A 17365-nucleotide genomic window follows, 5' to 3' on the forward strand; every position below is an offset into this window, starting at 1 on the left:
AAAAATGTTGCGTAGTGAGGATTTCTTCAAAAATAGTGCCATAATTAGTTTTAATTTTTCAATTAACATCATCCAAAGTCTAGTAAACATAAAAAAAGCTAAATCAATATTTGGTGTGACAAACTTTGCCTTCAAAACAGCACCAATTCTCCTAGGGACACCTGGACACAGTTTTTCTTAGTTGTTGGCAGATAGGATGTTCCAAGCTTCTTGGAGAATTTGCCACAGTTCTTCTATAATTAGGTCTCAATTGCTTCTGTCTCTTCATGTAATCCCAGACTGATTCGATGTTCATTGGGGTCTCTGTGGGGCCATGCCATCTGTTGCAGTGCTACATGTTCTTCTATTCTATTTTATTATATTCTATTTGCAGAATGAATGTTTGGGAATCTACAATGTATATTACCTACTGTCACACTACAGCTAAAGATATAAATAACCATCTTAAGACAAATGTTTTTGTTAAACCTCTTATGTGAGACTTTTGCACAGTACTGTATATACACACTCACTGAGCACTTTATTAGGAACACGATGGTCCTAATAAAGTGCCTGACATGGTCTTCTGCTGTTGTAGCCCATCCATCTCAAGGTTCGACGTGTTGTGCATTCTGAGATGCTATTCTACTCAATACAACTGAACAGAGTGGTTATCTGAGTTACAGTAGCCTTTCAGTGAGCTTGAACCAGTCTGGCCATTCTCCGCTGACCCCTCTCAACAACAAGGCGTTTCTGTCCACAGATCTGCGGCTGGATGTTTTTTGTTTTTGGCACCATTCTGAGTAAATTCTAAAGACTGTTGTGCGTGAAAATCCCAGGAGATCAGCAGTTACAGAAATACTCAAACCTGCCTGTCTGGCACCAACCATCATGCCATGGTCAAAATCACTGTGGTCACATTTTTTCCCTATTCTGATGGTTGATGTGAACATTAACTGAAGCTCCTGACCTGTTTCTAAATGATTTTATGCATTGCACTGCTGCCACACGACTGGCTGATTAGATAATTGCAAGAATAAGTAGGTGTACAGGTGTTCCTAATAAAGTGCTCAGTGAGTGTGTGTGTGTATATATGTATATATATCAAATCGCTGCCTATCTCTCACAGAACAAGCTGCTGGATGACAATCAGTCAGGCTACAAAAGTGGACACTGAGTCGCTGAGATGGGCGAAAGCTGAATCCAGATCATCAGTCCTGATTCTGCTGGACCTTTCTGCAGCCTCTGACACAGTCAAACATCAGATCTTACTCTCTACCCTCTCCTCACTGGGCATCACAGGAACTGTGCTTGGCTGGTTTAATTCCTATCTCTCAGGTAGGTCCTTCAAGGTAGCCTGGAGAGGTGAGGTATCCAAGCCACATCAGCTACTTACTGGGGTACCTCAGGGATCAGTGCTTGGGCCACTTCTCTTCTCTATATACACAACATTACTGGGATCCATCATTCAGGCACATGGTTTCTCTTACCACTGCTATGCTGATGACACGCAACTCTACTTGTCTTTCCAGCCCAACGACACCACAGTGACTGCTTGAATTTCTGCCTGCCTGGCGGACATCTCGGCCTGGATGAAGGAGCACCACCTGCAACTCAACCCAGCCAAGACTGAACTCCTTGTCTTTCCAGCCAACCCTGCTGTTGAACACAACATCACCGTGCAGCTTGGTGCAACTACAGTAACGTATGTGTATATATGTATATATGTATGTATATATGTACATACCTACATACATACCTACATACAGTATAAAAAAGATTAAAATCTCTTTGTTCAACTAAAAATCAACTCCTGGGACATGCAAGTTGCCAAAGTTGAAAAAACGGCCACATACCAAAGTACTATGGTACTGCCATTTGACACAATTACTTTCACCATGGTACCGGCACAGTGCTGTACCCCCTGTAAAACCCTGTGGTGGGGCAACTGACTGGGTCATCCCACCCTGGCCCCCGTTGGAGCGAGGCCTGTTTATGGCCACAAATAACAAACAGTTAGAGCTCTTAACATCAGTCTTAAAAAATAGGAACCATATGCATCCATATACAATTGACTTCAACAAAGTTTGGTTGCGAAGACAGTACAGAAAACACTCAGTTGGGCTGCAGGAAGAAAAAGTGTCCACTGCCAGTGCTTCCACTATTGGTATGAGTCAAAGTCACCTAGCATGTCCCTGGCTTTTCATGCAATGTGATGGTCCACACGAATCCTGGATTAGGTAGCTAATGGCATGAAATGATTTACACAAGTTAGACATATTCTTAAATCAAAGTCCTTTGTTGGATCTAAAACAACGTTCTTATCAACCAATCATTGCAATCATTTATATTGTTTTAATTTAAGTGAATTTAAGAGACTTTATCTTGGATCTCTGTAGAAGACCATATCGCAAGTAGAGCACTCTTTTCCTCCGTGGACAACTGCTTTTGATGCCTGACATTTTTATGGGTTTTTGTTTTTGTTGTTGTTATAGTGTAAAGTACTTGGTGCTCCAGATGGAGCTAGCCAAACAATTCTTGTTTTGAAAAAATTACCTGGTGACAAAATATTATCCCACCCTCCACCCCGTGAAGTAATCGGTTCCTACTTAAAAGGACCGGCAAGCTTTTGGGGCTGGTGCAGAACCAGTTTTTACTCCCAGGAACTTCCTTTCCTATGGTGGAAACACGTGGAATGATTTGAGAATTTGCACCAGCCCAAGAACCATGTCATTGGAAAAGGGGTACCAGAGAACTGAAAGGGTTTCTGGAGGGTTTACATATGGTCCTGCCGTCAGAGGGTCCAGCCATCTGAGGAACCCCAAATGGTGCCTTGAGTATCTTTTCATTTATACTGTGTGGGATAAGGGTTCGTTTTAGTGCTAGGATTGTTTGACAAGAATGTTGTTCAAGATCTAACAAAGGTTGTTTATCCAGGAAAATGTTGGGCAAGTGATGCTGTGTATAGTTTACCAGGAAGCATGTTGAGTGAGTCCCATTATATCTATAAAACTGCTTGATGCAATAAACTTAAATCCAGGCCTCAGGTGTTACAGTAGTACATGTTGCAATAATAAGGCAGAGTCATACAAGCATCAATACTGGAGGTAGCTAAGAATTCTAGACTAGCTTCATAGTGACGATAATCTATACTGTTAAACTGAGGCTGAAATAGTCTTGCAAAGCCAAAGTTATCCAAAACATCTGTGTTAGCACAAATAGTGACAGCTCTGTTAGAGTTCCTAGCATTGTTTTACACATAGAGATATGGAACGCCTCGTCTGGACATTTCCCAATGGAGACTTCTGCATGAAAGCCATAAATCTCTCTTTTCCCGCTACTCACACAGTGAAACAGCTGTCCATATGAGGATCATGTAAGCCTAAGATTAACTTCAGAGGAAACAGATGCCTTATGGTATGAGAGATATTTTCACACTCTTGGCTCATTTAATAATGTTGTGTGGAACAGAAGTTGTTGCTTTCCTTCCACAAAAAGTTATTGTGTCTTTATTGGGCATTTGTTTGAGAAGGAACAGACAGTGGAGGTCAAGAGTGTCTGATTTCGAAAACCCTTGAATACATGAGGGGAACAATACTACTCATGACACTGCCTCCTGTGAGTGTGCAAAGGTCAGATTTGAAGGTCATGATCACAGCAGGAAACATCAAATCAAGTCAGCGCTTATTTCTTTGTTTCAGTAAGCAAGGATGCAGATTTTCTGCAGTAAATTACAGAAATACAGGACTGGGGCAAATTACTTTTTTTTTTTTTTTTGGCCATTCATCTCCATATATCTGATATCAACATGAAATTAAAAGTGACCTTATTTTCTTTATTATAGCATGTTGAATGATTCGTGTTGCATGTTTTTGAAAATAAAAATAAATGTTTGTCTTCACAGTCTTTTCTAAAAATATAATAACTTGCTTCGCCTCTTAAACAACTTTTCTTTTTGGCTGAGACATAACCAAGCCCTTTTGTTTTTCAGCTCCCCACCTATCCCCTCCACTTGAATTACCTGTCATACAAAGACAACTTTTTGCAATCCAACCAGTTCTTAATAGAGAAATTAAGTTTACATTTTTTCTTGAATATCCTGTTTCTGCATAGCTCAGCGAGTACTGATGCTGACTACCACCCCTGGAGTCACAAGTTCGAATCCAGGGCGTGCCGAGTTACTCCAGCCAGGTCTCCTAAGCAACCAAATTGGCCCGGTTGCTAGGGAGGGTAGAGTCACATGGGGTAGCCTCCTCATGGTCGCTATAATGTGTGGTTCTCGCTCACGTTGGGGCATGTGGTGAGTTGTGTGTGGATGCCGCTGAGAGTAGCGTGGGCCTCCACATGCGCTACGTCTCCGTGGTAACTCACTCAACAAGCCACATAATAAGATACGCGGATTGACGGTCTCAGACGTGGAGGCAACTGAGATTCATCCTCCGCCACACGGAGTGAGGCGAGTCACTACGCCACCACGAGGACTTAGAATGCATTGGGAATTGGGCATTCCAAATTAGGGAAAAAAGGGGAGAGAATCAAAAAAAAAAAAAAAAAAAGGTCTCACATTTTAGAAGTAAAATGGATTGGGAAAATGTGTCAATTAGTGCTGGGTATTGATACAAATTTCACGATTCAATTCCGATTCACAAGCTCTTGATTACATTTTTAATTCTGATTTGATTCTGAATTCAGATTCTGTTTATTTCAGTTATAATGTCCATTTTTCTTACAAATGAAAGAAATTCGGAATACTGGGACCTTACGAAATGTGGTACATTACGAAAATATTGATTTTACATGTTTTATTTTAGTATTTGTTTTTCATACTTTTGTTCACATTTTAGTTTAGTCTTGAAATTGCACATATATAGGATATATTAGGGATGTGCAAAACTACCACTTTTCAGAAAGTTAAGGATAATAATGTATAATTAGGCTCTATTATGTTCACGTGACCCCGATCAGATGCGTTTCAGAGGGAAATACGAACATTACGCAATACGTATATATTGTTTTACATATATTGTATAAATCTTTTATACTAATAGTTTTGGGGAAATATTTTTAGATTAATGCACATTATTTCTATTTGACCAAAATAGAAACTCAAACGTACTACAAATATAGGCGATAATTGTGCAAAGCACTTAAGTCCAATACAAATGAAAACGAAATGAGTGAGTAAAATACCCGCTGTTGAAACTATCTTTCCAAAACATTTTAGTAGACAAAAAACTCCAGACAAAATTAGTTGTTGAAAATGAGTTGTGATCTAGGAGCTTTTTGATAGCTTTATACAGTGCATGTCATTGAAGAAACTGTACGTCTATCCCTCACAGCCTCGTTTTCATTCCTGTCAAAAATCAAAGATGGCGCTGTGAAAAGAATTGCAAACGCTGTTCACGTTGACTTTAACAATCTACAAGTGTTCAGACACACACACACACACACACACACACACACACACACACCCCCTCATTCACTTCTCTCACCAGCTGGCCGGTGTTTGTAGTGTTTATTAGCACTAATGAATAGGACAAAAAATTTTATTGATGAGCTGCATATTAAACGAACACACCCTCAATTTCCACTATTTATAAAGATGGGCACAAACACTTACGGTTTTCTACATGTTCAGTTTAAGAGAGGTGAAATATGTTGACCTCAGTAGCCAGATAAGCAAAGACCAAAACAGTGACAACTGTTACTGCATTTGATTGAAACAAGCCCACGTCACAAAACTTTCAAATGCAAAACAGACACTGTCGTATAACAGCCTTTCTCCTGCATTCGTAAACAGGGCAGTTACTGTGCCCTCAAGACCAGGGGTCAAAGGTGACTGGACAGACATCTGCCACAACAATGACTCAGACTGTCTGACACAACAGACCAGCATAGATTTATGGCACACACATTTTAAAACCCTAAACTTCTCCTTTCTGGTCTGCTTAGTTAATGTCTGGTTTCAATGACTGATTGTGGAACTGTGGTAAATACAATTAACAAAAGAACACTAAACAAGCAGTAATGATTTTTTCATCATTAGTTAGACGTCAGCCTTTGTTTGAGCAACAGCCTGAATCATGCAAGTCAGCTAAATTAAAGGCACAACATCAGCAGAATTAGCGAATGTGAGATAGTATGCAAGTGTGAATTTAAACTAACATATATTTTAAATCATAGGCCACACATTACATATAAGCTTGTTGCTATGTGAAGAAAACTATTTTGGTACAGACTTAAATAAATTATTGTCATTAGGTAGTCCTATATTTAGCATGCAAGTTTTAAGGATTCCTTATGAAGGAGGGCTGGGCTATAAATTGAATCTTTACAGAATATTTTAGAAATTATTTTGTTGCTGATATAAAATCAACCAACATCTATTATAATAGAATAGTAGAGGTTGACCGATAGTGGATTTTGCTGATACGATAACTAAGGTGGTGGAAAAGGCCGATAACTGATTAATTTGCAGATATATTTTTTAAAATAAATGTATAGAATTAAAAATGAATTTCTTAGACTTTCGTTAATATGAAGGGCACATTTATTGAAGCTACAATAGTCCAGAGCGAATAAAATCCCAAAAGCAGTTTATAATGTACAACCAAAATCTTAATAATAAACAGATAAATTAAGATTTGGAGAATAATGCAGGAATTTCAACTATAAACATGTCTAAAATACACCTGGGATTCTTATGTTGAAACCTTACAATGCTCTATATGTAAGTATTTACAAAATTAAGCTTTTTATAGGCTATATTTTCACCAGATGAAGATGAGGAATAAAAAAAATTCGGAGAAAAAAACCACTGGCATAGTTTTTGCCGATAACCAGTAGTTCAAGGAAGCAACTATGGGCACCGATTAATCGTTTAAACTAGGGCTGCAATTAACTATTATTTTGATAATCGATTACTCTTTGATTATTTCTATGATTAATCGATTAATCGGATAAAAATGAAATTTTATTTCCTGTATTTTATTAAAATATGATTTTTCCAAAAACTGAAATGATAAAGGGCGTAAGGATTTGGTTTGATTTAGATTACTGAATTCACAATTCTATACTCTCACAAAATTTTGAACAAAGCCTGAATCATCAAAAGTTAAGTTTGAATTTATTATTATTATTACTTTCAGGACATGTGTGAAACAGTTCCTTTACTTGTAAAACTTAACAAAAAATGTTCATCATTAAAGAGTAAAATGATACATAGGGCATGGAGTGGGACAAAAAAAAAAAATCAGCCCAGCAGAGAGCAATAGTGACACGAGAACAGAAATGTTAATAATTCTGCCCAGCTGAAAATAGAAAAGAAATAACTATCGGCATCAATTAATCACAACAGAATTGTGTATAATGAATATTACATGTAATGTGTGTATGATTTTAACCTCAGTTGCAATAATGCTGCATAGTATTTTGCTGATGACCGATAGTTCCAGAAAGCAACTATCGGCACCGATTGTTAAAAATGATATATCGTATACCTCTAATGAATATTGCTGTATACAGAAATGTGTATAATGAATATTACATGTAATGTGTGTATGATTTCAACCTCAGTAACAATAATGCCGCATAGTTTTTTGCCGATAAACGATAGTTCCAGAAAGCAAATATCTGCACCAATTAATCATTTAAACTGATATATCGGCCTACCTCGAGTGAATATTGTGGTATACAGAATTGTGTATAATGAATATTACATGTAATGTGTGTATGAGTTTAACCTCAGTTGCAATAAAGCTGCATAGTTTTTTGCCGATGACCGATAGTTCCAGAAAGCAACTATTGGCACCGATTGTTTAAAATGATATATCGTATACCTCTAATTAATATTGTGGTAAACAGAATTGTGTATAATGAATATTACATGTAATGTGTGTATGATTTCAACCTCAGTAGCAATAATGCCGCATAGTTTTTTGCCGATAACCGATAGTTCCAGAAAGCAAATGTCTGCACCAATTAATCGTTTAAACTGATATATCGGCTTACCTCTATTGTGGTATACAGAATTGTGTATATGAATATCACATGTAACGTGTATATGATTTCAACTTCAGTAGCAATAATGCCAATAGAGTAGCGAAGTTCGATTTATTTTGGTGAATTGGTTCTTTTGAATGAATCGTTCAAAGCTGTGTGGCATTTTAAATGTGTTAAAATGTTTTAATATAAAAAATATGTAGGTAAATATTGCTGTATAATACCATGTATTGTTATAATGGTGCATACAAATATTGAGATTTTTTTATTTAGCTATATCACCCAGCCCTAATATGAAGTCTGATAGACAAGACTTCCTCTTATTCTGAGCCAAAACAAAACAGCTGGAACTCGAATCAAATATATAGTAGACATCACAACGCACAAAGCTTCTTTGGGTGGTTGGTTTTATCCAGCACACACTGTCAGATCAGAGACGGATCCTGCAGTTAACGGAGCACACATTTATGCATTTACATTTACATTTATGCATTTTGGCAGACTCTTTTATCCAAAGCGACTTACAGTGCACTTATTACAGGGACAATTCCCCCGGAGCAACCTGGAGTTAAGTGTCTTGCTCAAGGACACAATGGTGGTGGCTGTGCGGATCAAACCAGCAACCTTCTGATTACCAGTTATGTGCTTTAGCCCACTACGCTATCACCACTCCACATGCCACTAGCATAACGCACAAGAGGCTTGCAGGGGCGCAATCACCAAAACACCATGCCAAGGAAGAGATGGTGCATGCAAGACAAGGAGAAGAATTTGAGTCAAAGAGCCATCATATCAAATCAGAGGGCTCTGGTCATTCCCCCCATCTGAGGTGACAGTATATTGGTCCCGGTCTTCACAGGGGCACAACTCTCTCTCAAAAACTATTGGAGCAGGAAGCATGTTTCCTGTGAAAGATGCTCAATGATACATACTCAGAAGTGTACATAATGTCTACTTTATTAAATGTTTTGTTGTGGCAAAAAGACATCAGACACTATGTTGTTGTCGGAGCCATGGCCTAAGGGTTAGCAGAAGTACTCCTGACACATTTAGCTGTGGTGCACATGTGGGAGACATAGGTTCGAATCTCTCTGTTAATTTTTACATCAAGCTAATGTTATGCATCTAAATATGGCTAGTTTTACAGAAAATTAGACCCAAAAAATTTTATTACATGACCATGCCTATTCGTTATATAATCAAGTGAATTAAATATTTTACATCTGAAATGTTTTTCTGTGACAACTGTTTATTTCCTCTTTTTATTTGGAATTTGACTGACGAAAACTAAAAGATTAGATTATTATTAACAATTGAAGTTTACTTGTGTTTACCACGTTTAGATGCACTTAAGGAAAAAAACTATTTATTCCAGGGTTTTTGCAGAAAGCAGTGTTCTGAAACGTCATGTAATCGAGAATGCCGATTTCCTTACGCCGTTTAAGGGATTAAGAGAAAGCGGTTTAACACACCTAGTTTCTCCTCAAGAATGCGGCTTTATGTGGTCATGTAAATGCAATAGTGTCGTTCTTACATGTTTTTAAGGAGTGCACATGTTTGTGGAACAGACAGGATAACAAACATCATAGGACAGAGTCCAACAAGTCAACACAGTGGAAAGAATTACAAATTTCTACAGTGTACAGTGGGAAAAGCACATACAGTACACTTTTAACTATACCCATTTATACACACCAATGTAAAATATCGACTGTCACTCATGTTCGCATATATGCGCTCAAGTACACTGGGGCAATCCCAGAGTTTTACGTGACAGTGAAACCCCACTATTGCAGTGCAATTCTGCTGTAGGTCGTGGTAGAAAGTTAAGGAAACAAAAACAGCAACAACTCTGGAATATCTGGAAATATAGCGAGGCAACAGGGAATAAAATAGCAAAGTCTTCCTTGGATGACATGTTTGTTACGTACTCAAGCGTCGCGGGGAAATTACGTTGCTGTGGAGAAAGCTGCTTTATGACCGAGCCACATGTGTCTACACAAGACATGAGCAGCAAGTCGTGGTGCTTCAAAACTTTAATTGCCTTCATTGTAATCTACAACACTGTCAACAATGGATGTGACACAACTTGCAAAGTATAGAATATTTGTTGTATTTCTTTCTGTGGATGTAACAGGCATAAAAAGAGAAAGTTGAGCAGGGTTAGGAGCCAGGCTAGGGTAAGGTATTTCAAGTCTCATGGGGGGTGTTTGCATTAGTAGTATATCCACTCAAGAGGTGCTTCTCAAAGTAAACAGCTCACACTAGCAAAGTAAACAAACACTTTTGGAACTGATTGGTAGCTGTGGTAGGATATCATCCAGATTAACTGGATTTAAAGGGACCAACTGGCTGTGGTAGACACAAGGCCAATAAAAGGACTTAAAGTGCATGAAGAGTAGTGCACATTTTAGACAAAATAAGTAAGGAAAAATTATGGTAGGGAAAAGTTGTTTCATATGACTGTGTAAAAGTGTGGGAACTGCACGATGCCTTAGCAAACAGGGAAAGACTGTTGAATTTACAAGTCTACAAACCTGCCTCGTTAGGCAAATACACCAGGCAAATGATGTGGCTTCAGTTGAAGGGGCTTTCACACTTGTTTCACTATGAATGCATGAAATAAAGAGTGGGCTGGTTGCCTTCAACTAACAATGTACTTTTAAGTACACAAAGCATTAAAATAAAAATAAAATAAGAAACTTAACCCTTTAAGCTCTGAGGGTGTTTTTAAAGATTTCCTGTTTCAGTAGCATACCCGAAATTAAAGGTTTATAAATCAACAAGCAAAACAAGGAGGGTGTTTGGTATCATTTTAAAGAAGACTTTTCACATTTTTAATTATATAAATTATGATAAATTCTGAGACTCTCAGCCTTAGAAACTGTGAAAAAAAAAAAAAATCACAAAAAAAACTTGAGCCAAAAATAAACTTTTTTCTTATTTTTCTGATTAGACATTATATATCTCAGGGTGTAAATAAGGTAGCTCAGAAAAACTGCCTTTGTTTTGGTCCCAATCATGTCACCTGTAACTGACAAAGCAATAAAAAGTTATAGCATTACAAAAATTATTTATCCTAGTGTCCAAAAATGTCTACAAACAAATAAAACATACTGTACAACATACTACATAATTTCCAAAGAAGTCATCTGATCCAGGGTAGCTATCGTGTTTTTAGCCAGATAGCACATTATGTGCTGTGGGCACATTGTGCTTTGTGTGGATTATCTAGTGATCTATGCATCCGATTATGCTGTGTGTGGGCTCGTTTTAAAGATAATGTCGTATTTTATGTTCTTTTAACTTTCGTGAACTTATAAGCAAAAGCGCGGCATACAGGCAACACCTGTTTACATGTAACATGTATTTCAAGACATATACTTAGCTATTACTCTGGTATATTTTTGTCTGTGAGTAAAACAAATAAACTGTCAAGATTGGTCAAAACTAGTTTTTTTTTTTTTTAAGTTATCAGCGGGCCTGTCGGCTGGCAAAAAAAAAGCAAAGCAAAGTAGGGATGCAACTAACGATTATTTTGATAATCGTCTAATCTAACGATTATTAGAACAATTATTCGACTATTCGGCAATTATTGCAACGATTAATCATTAGCTCTTAACCGACAATTCAGCTTGTGCTGAATTAAAAGGTTGTATTAAACATGCTTGCTAACAATAATGAGGACAACATTTTTTTTTTAAATACCTCTAAATGACATTCACTGAATTAAAGGGAAAGAAATACTTTTTATTAAGTTTAATTCAGTCAAGAAATTCACTGCAAAAAATCCTATTGTTATCAAGAGTTTTTGTCAAAACAAAAACAAAATACATATACTTGAGAAGCAACATATAAAATATTTAGGCTTGCTTTAAGAGAATGTATCTTAAATATAAGTGTATTTTTTATAGAAGTGTATTTTTTCACTTGGTTATACTTAGTGTAATACACTTATATTCAAGATCTATTCTCTAAAAGCAAGTCTAAATATTTTATATGCTACTTCTCAGGTGAATGCATCTTTTTTTAAAGGATTTTTACATATTTTAAAATATTTGTATTTTTAATATTATATTCATCATTCTCAGATAAAAAAAAAAAATTATTCTGCAGTATAGCTGCTAAAGAAAATGTACGTTGTTTTAAATGAGTTTAAGATATTTATATTGGAAAACAAGCCAAAACGAAAACAAATCAAAAACGTATTTTGTTGCAGTGTATAATGGGGCGAAGACTACCCTCTCTCACATTTCTGTTCACTTCAATCCATCTTTAAGACTCAAAAAACAAACTCTCTCTTATTAATAAAGCTGCATATTGTCTATTTTCTTCACGATAAGAAATGCACAGTGACATCTATTATGATTCAATAAGTTGCGAGCCATCACGTTATAATCTAGCTGCATTAAGCATGCACGCTCGAGGGATGAGCGTCCCCGCGACAAAGTGTGCCTCAGCCAGATGCAATTTCAATCTCTCCCTCTTAGATCGGGACATTCGCGCAACTCATAGAAGAGGCGCTGGCTGCTCCGAGAAATGCCAGTTTCGGAGTTTGTAGTTATTTACATGATCTGCATCCATATTATTTGAACTTGAATAAAGCTATAACGCATTAAATATAACTGCATTTAAGATGTAACCTTTAAAAGTGTTTCCTTTAAAGAGCTCCGGCTCCGCTTATTCCACAACGGGGATGCTTATATTTACTTATTTTGTATTTTTGCATTATAATTCCCTCATATTTTGCAATCTACATAACCTGAAGCTGTTTGGAAAGTTTAGAGTGCATCTGGACTGTGAGATGTGTAATTTTTCCTCTCCTCAGTCAGGATCGAGCTGCAGTGCTGCTCTCGTGTGTCATCATTAGAGTTTAATGTGATCTTATGTTACGTTAAATGAGATCAAACGACTATTCGACAATGAACATTTTTGTCGACAATTTTTATTGTCGAAGTTGTCGATAACCAATATGCCCTAAAATCTAAACAATGGGTTGATTTTCTTCTTCCATCAAGACGACAAAGCAACAGCCAAACTAAATGCAAAACATTTGGGATATGATTGAGCTGGGCAACCAACCCTTACCAAACGCTACTCTACACAGCCATCATCATCAGATCTTTCTACATCCCTGACTAATACAAACACTTGCTTCTGGAGAGTACAGGAAGTGCCCTGGGTATGATATGGGACCAAAATAATCTAGCTGTTTTCTTAATGAAAACTCCCATGTGTCTGGTCTCCACTGAACAAACTAACCAACACTGGCCTGAATGCTGGGATACACTGACAGAAGACAATGACATGGCAGTGAGCCAACACAAACATGGATTCTGCAGGTCAACTCTGATGTTTGTTTGATGGTTCAGACTTCCTTAGTCACTTTGCAGTTCTATCATTCCACACTGATATTAGAGAGAGCCAAGTGCCACTGACAATAAGGTTAATTCAATTTTTCCAACAGGAATGTATGAGATGGATAAGAAAATAAGAGTCTGGAGACATAAGACTTCAGACACTCCTGCTTAGTCTACTGGGCAACTTATGAAGATTCTTAAGGATTGGGGTGGTGATAAGATAGAATCTACCTGCATTATAGGATAGTTGCCCCTATGCTCTGATCGAGGGTCTCAAAACCTAAATGTTTTTTTGTTTTTTTGTACAAAGAAAATGGCCATTTAAATGGTCTTGGAGTAAAATTCACATCATCCAGTGTTAAAAAAAAACAAAACAAAAAAAATAAAACATTATTTTTTAAATTCAATGAAACAGAACGAGACCACCCAAAGTAAAACAATTTTTGCATTAACTCTTATGGGGGTCCCACTAATTTCAGAGGGTCCGGTTTAGTTATTCCAAGCTACAGACCACAGAACACAAGCACCCAGAAAAGAAGCGTCTGGTATCAGACTGGCCTTTTTTCAGCATTTTTCTGGCTGGCTAAGATAGACATCATTGAGGATACTGATAAGGGTGATGACTGAAGCTTTCAGGCACTCAGAGGTAATTTTGGTGATTAAGAATATAAAATGTAGGAGACTAGTTTTAAAATAGCCTTGATGTTTTGCTATGTGAGAGGAAGAAGACAATTAAGGCCAAAGAAACATGGAACTAGAAGGCAAAAATTAGCACGCCATCATCAGGACACAACTATGAAGTGCAACGTTAGATGTGGCAACACATTTCAATGCGTTTAAATCACTGTGGATCTCCACAGCTGCACACCACACCAAGCTGCTCTACATCTGCTGCTTCTCACATAATTAAGGTGACCCCGGTGTGGGGCCCACACTCCGCCTCTTCTTCACAGACTCCACCTTCTGTTTCACAGATCCAGCCTTCTCATTACAGACTCTGCCTTTTCTGATTGATAAAATCCACAGATGTATTGTGACAAATATTAGCCAAATCAGGTAAGGGCTTACACCACATACAAATTGAAGCTCTGAGGGCATATTATCTAACCCCAACCCAACTAGCAGGCTGGCTACCCTCATATGACAAACAGAAAAAGGCAATGTATGCCTGGACAAGTGTGGCTAAAAGGAACAAAACAGACCCTTATAAAAGGTCCCTATCGGGGTGTGTAAGCTTCAAAGCGACAAATGTTAAAAAGCAACACCTGGCATGCATGGCTTTGTGGTGACTTGTTGCCTTGGTGAGAAACAAAAGACTCCAAGATTTGATGCCGAAGAGATCCTGTTCCATGATTAGGGTCAAAACAACACTTTCTAAAATTAACTTATGAAAAACTATTTAAATTCAAATCTATTAGTCCTTCCTGGCCTTTCATGCTTTGTTACTGCCTTCAATCTTAAATAAATATCCCAGGTTCAATACAAGTTAAGCTCAACTGTCACCATGTGGCACAATGTTGATTACCACAAAAAAATATTTCGACTTGTCCCTCTTTTACTTTAAAAAAGAAAGGTAAAAATCTGAGTTACAGTGAGGTACTTACAGAGGAAGTGAATGGGGGCCAATCCGTAAACTTTAAAATACTCATCGTTTCAAAAGTATAACCACAAGACGTTAAAAACCCTAAAGTCACCATAAAAATTACAATTTAAACAACTTTACAGCTCAAATAATACACAACTTTTAACAGAAAATTAATGTAAGTGCTTTTATAAAATTATAAACTTCACATTTCTGCCTTTAAACCCTCCAAAAATTGGCCTCATTCACTTCCACCGTAAGTGCCTCACGGTAACCTCGATTTTTGCTTCTTAAAAAAAAGGAGGGACAAGTTTAAATTGCTTTTGGTGGTAATCAGCAACCCAGAATATTCCTTTAAATTGATTTTCATTTGTCTTGTAGAAAATATACCTATGTCAAATACCTCTCCTCCCCAAATCAAGAGCGGAAGTCCCCCTGCTTCACTGGTGTTTAGTCAAGCATCCCTGGGCATATTCATTCAGCTCTCACACATTATCCCGGCCAGCAGGTGAATCAATTTGCAGCGTTTAATTATGATTGGGCGATTTTCTTAGCTGATGCCCCCCAGAAAGGAGAGGATAGGCCCATTTCTCATGTGGTTGCTGGTGTGCAGGCACAGCTGAGAGATCATATTCGGTGAAAAGTCTCAAGCCCCAAAACCCAGATGGCATGGTGAAATCCCTAATCACTTCTCCATGCCTGCTATTATAGACAGCAAATCATGTAAAAATTAACATTAAGCATACTAATCACTTCTGAGAACGTGCCTATAACCCTGACCTGACATCATTTTCCAAAAAGTAGGGATTATTGGATTCTGCATCAATGCAAATTGGGCCAATTATTAATCACAAATAATGGTAACAAGAAGTTGCTTCAAGGGTGTTGGTTGTTACCTCCTTGGAGAAGGGATACCAGTCTATGAAGCAAAAATCCAAGGCACTCAAGGGGAGAATTATTAATTAAAATAGAGCTATTATATTAAAAACTGCAACAAATCAATACGAGTGTGCTAATGGGCCAATTATACATTTCTGCAAATTCAAAAAAACTTGAATTCAAAACACTGAAGTTCAAAGGTGGTGCCTAGTCACACCCGCCAAAGGTTCCTTGACATTAGACTGATAGTAAAACAGGTGATCTGCTGCATTGAAACCCAACCAGTGACCTAAAAATGGCAATGCCAATACACTATATGGACCTCAATCCACTGATTTGCTATGAATTCCCACACTGCACCCCAGTCAATCCTGATGCAGAGAGAATGGTGCTGCTATATGCTGCTTACCTGCATACATTATGCATGCATATGAAATAACTTCATGAATGCAATGATATGTTGCACATAAGGAGAGGTTCCCATTGCAAACCTCAAAGGCTAATGAGATGCATACATATTCTCAGATAATAACAAACCAGGGCTTAAATGGACAACACATTTCAGGACATTAGATCATATACCAGGAACCATAAGAACTGGAAACGGAACTTGATATTTACATGCTCTAATAATAATAGACATAATGCATAAAGGCACCAAACCTGCCATGCGCCTCTGCGCTTGTCTGAGCCAAACTGTAGGCGCGACACTGTTGCCAAATAGGACACAATAGTATATCCGTCTACAGATACAGATACATAGAATTCAAAGGAGGGCCACTGGAGCTGAAAGAGTCCGTTTATACTTTTTTTTTAACTCACAATTCAACGTTATCCATCACCTTATGTAAATAAACAGGCTTATTCTCTGGTTCATTGATTCATTAAAACTATGAACGCTATGAACAGCACCGAAATGACGCGTGATTCGGCACGAGCGCCGTCCATTTCATGTAAATACGCGGTATGTGGTGTCATAGTAGTTATCTGGACATTGGACTTACCCGTTGTTTTCTCTTGGTGCTGTATGGATTTGTATCTTCTCGTTGGCGCTGATGTCCGTATAGTGGGAACCGTTGGAGATAGGAAGGAACACCACCTTCGTCAAGTGTAAACCTTCTGTTTTCCTTTCCTAATAAACTGCGCGCGAGGCGTAACTCCTTGCTTTCGTATGCCAAATGTAATGGATTCGTGATCTGAAGATCACCGTAGAACACGAACGCAGTGCCGGTCGTGTCTACGGAAAGCAGGACCTGGTTGTATAAACTGTAGCGACACGATTCTGATAGCAGTTGAAGGCACCGTGCGCATTTGGGCGCTCTGCAACAGCCTCTGCGCTTGGTGGGCGGGGCTATCTTGAATTATTCAAGAGGGGGCGGGGAGTGTGTCTGCCTTCTGCACTGCTGCCAAAGTGGATTAAACCTTTTATGAAGGCGTCCAATTGATATTCTCTGTGATATTACACTTTAACTTTTGAACGATATGTCAGTATTTTATATGCTAGAGTTGAATATAGTTAAAGAATAAAAATTGGAAGTGCTTTTTGTATTTATTTATTTATATA

At 37.8% G+C, this 17365-nt stretch overlaps 1 protein-coding gene across 1 annotated transcript in view; it reads right to left on the bottom strand.

Annotated features, from left to right (window-relative positions):
- The window catches only part of LOC127452221 (protein TANC2-like), a 225377-nt gene extending 208266 nt beyond the window's left edge, over positions 1 to 17111 (bottom strand). Inside the window, exon 1 of the mRNA XM_051717561.1 lies at positions 16806 to 17111. The gene's annotated coding sequence lies outside the window, so the exon portion shown is untranslated. The remainder of the gene's footprint in view (positions 1 to 16805) is intronic.
- Positions 17112 to 17365: the final 254 nt, after the last annotated feature.

The sequence above is a fragment of the Myxocyprinus asiaticus genome, chromosome 14 (genome assembly GCF_019703515.2).
Source record: "Myxocyprinus asiaticus isolate MX2 ecotype Aquarium Trade chromosome 14, UBuf_Myxa_2, whole genome shotgun sequence".
Classification (NCBI taxonomy): Eukaryota; Metazoa; Chordata; class Actinopteri; order Cypriniformes; family Catostomidae; genus Myxocyprinus; species Myxocyprinus asiaticus.